Source organism: Austrofundulus limnaeus, unplaced genomic scaffold (genome assembly GCF_001266775.1).
Source record: "Austrofundulus limnaeus strain Quisiro unplaced genomic scaffold, Austrofundulus_limnaeus-1.0 Scaffold2461, whole genome shotgun sequence".
In the NCBI taxonomy this organism is placed as follows: domain Eukaryota; kingdom Metazoa; phylum Chordata; class Actinopteri; order Cyprinodontiformes; family Rivulidae; genus Austrofundulus; species Austrofundulus limnaeus.
In genome coordinates, this window is record NW_013954863.1 from 8,237 (window position 1) to 10,962 (window position 2,726).

General features: G+C 42.4%; 1 pseudogene; it reads left to right on the forward strand.

The window, feature by feature from the left end:
* The first annotated feature begins 1,014 nt into the window (after window positions 1-1,014).
* LOC106511028 (protein CBFA2T2 pseudogene) lies at window positions 1,015-1,922 on the forward strand (annotated as a pseudogene).
* The last annotated feature ends 804 nt before the right edge of the window (window positions 1,923-2,726 follow it).

Genomic DNA, 2,726 nt, shown 5'->3' on the forward strand with positions numbered 1-2,726 from the left:
TCTGCTACCTTTCATTTAATTTATGATTTGTATTTTTGTTGTATGTTGAATTTATGTTGTTGTTTTTTAAAGAAATGAATAAACTAACTAACCTAAAATAACCGTTCAGCCAATTTTTCGAAAATCAGCTTATATTTGTGTGCACAGCTCGCAAAACCGTTTTTTTTCTTTCACCGTACGCTTTTATTTTGTTGTCCACTTTCGCCCACGTCGGCTCTCTTTACCACCTTGACACCCGCCCCCGCGAGTGCACTTATAAAATGAAGAAGAGGTGACAAAGTGCAGCTCTAAAACGAGTTGAACACACCTGCAGCAAAAAATCAGGTGATGATGTTGTGACTTATATTTAGAGAAAAGTGTTCTCGCACTTTTTAAACACATCAAAAGTCAGGAGCCGAGGTTGTGCATCTCTGACTCATGCAAGGAAGCTGAGACGTTTGGTGGACATTTAGCTGCCCGGTGAGAAGCCACCTAAAGGCAGAATGTCTAATCTTTGCAGCATGAATACTTTACAAACACACTATAGAAGACAGCTATTAGACTTTTTGATTGTCAATAATTGCACAGTTTGAAAGATTTTTTTTAGTTCAAACTGATCTGTCTTACTGATATAAATCCTTTTCATCCTGCTTTAGAGGCTCAGTAGTTTCATCTGCACCACATCCATCCTCGTAATAAAATCCTCCTTCAGAGTGACGGCTCACACACTTGATTTATGAAGCTGTCACCCTTTCTGAAACAGAAAACTCAAAGTGTTCTTCATCCCAGTGCTGAGAAAAGTTCTAGTAAACCCACGTTTTGGAACTGACCCCGGAATATCTGAGTTCACATCTTGTGTTTACTTGTTTGTGAATCCCACAGCTTGACAGTTAGAAAAACAAAACGGAGTTATGCGGTTTAAATATACATATTTTTTAAAAGACGTTTGTTCATGGATGTTAGGAAGGAAAAGAATACTCATCGTTTATGAAAAAAAAAAACTTTTAAAAATTTTTTTCTTCTTCTTCTTTTTAGTGCTGCTGGAATTGCGGCCGTAAAGCCAGCGAGACCTGCAGCGGCTGCAACGCGGCTCGCTACTGCGGCTCCTTCTGCCAGCACAAAGACTGGGAAAGACATCACCTGATCTGCAGCCCGGGACTTCAGGCTCAGCCCAAACCGGTCTCTGCCATCACTGCGAGCAGAGTAGCTGCTGTCACCGCGGCGGCGGCGGCGGCGGCGGCTGGAATGTCTCCCGTCGGTCTTGTTGGGGTCAAAGCTCCTGACAGCGTGCCGTCAGTCTCCAGTCCAAATGGAGAGAAGGCGTCGGTTGCTTCTCGTTCCTCCACTCCGTCCACCCCTGCCTCTGCATCTGAGACCAACGGACATTAAGGATGAGAGGGACCTCAGTGCTTCACACGTCATCCATCCTCTTTGTTAACAGGGAAGGGTTGAATCAGCAGCATGAGGAAACTATTTGTGGGTGAAGTTAGGATAACAGATTTTCTCATCAGACTCTGGCAGATAAAGAAAGACAGACTATGGAAGACTATTGAGTGATACATCAACTGGGACTTTGGTTTTGGCAGAGAACAAAGGAACTGGTTCTGTAAGCATCCATTGGATGAACAGATCTCCATAACAGATGGAAACGTGTTTCTTGTCGTCCAAAAGCCCAAATCCTGGATCTGTGAGGGCTGGAAAGAAACTCGTGACTGATCTCAGTTTATCTCTGTCTGCAGAAAGTTCGGAAAGTAATGCATATAACTCCCGCACCCACAAACCCAATGTCACTCACTTTGTTGTGTGTAACTTTAGGACCTGGAGGTTAGTGTTGTAAACAGTGTAACGTTACCAGCCCCAAAGCATCTGTCTTTGTTGTTTAGGAAAACTCTGACAGTAAACTACCTGGGACTGATCTCTGCAGCTCTCTGTGTACAGAACTATTTGGTCGCCAACGTGTCGTCAGATTTTCATGTGTGTGTGTGTGTGTGTGTTGTGTTGTGTTTCTGGACAAAGTTGCATAGATACCTCAAAGCTGACAGCTGCACATTTCCACTTGTTTACCCTCTATGTTACAGGAACCAATAGACAAAGGTTGTGTGAGGGAGAGGAGTAAATATATATTTTCTGATTTTGCTGCTTATCAGAACAGGTCAAAATGACAAAAAGAATTTCTGCTCAAACTGCCTTGTAAATGATTTTTGGAGAGACATAAATTCAAGATAACAGAGGTGAAAGTCTCAGAATGTGATGTCATCTCTCTGAAATGGAAAAGTCTGGTCTAAACGAGTGGTACCTTTTTTTCATAAAATGTGTTCTTTGAAAGTTAAAAGGCAAAAATCAACCATATATATTGTTTAATGTTGATTTAATTAAAATGTAAAAAGTTTTTGTTTGTCTTGAGTTCAAATAGTAAAGTGCAGCAGGTCCACCAGACCTGCTAACATTAACTATGTAATCAAAATCTGAACAGCTTACAAGAGTTAAGTTCAATGGAATAATTTGTTGAAATACATCTATTTTTGTTTCACTGATAGGCAAACCTTCCCCTGCTGCAGAGGGAGCTACTCCACTGTGCACGGGCAGCCAAGCAGACCCCAGCTCAGTACCTGTCCCAACACGAGCACCTCCTGCTAAGCACCACTCTGACCTCTTCTCCAGACTCCTCTGAGCTCCTGATGGAGCCTCCTGAGCCAGGCACTAAGAGACACAGCCCGAGCAGGTTAGATAACTGTACCAAAAAAAAA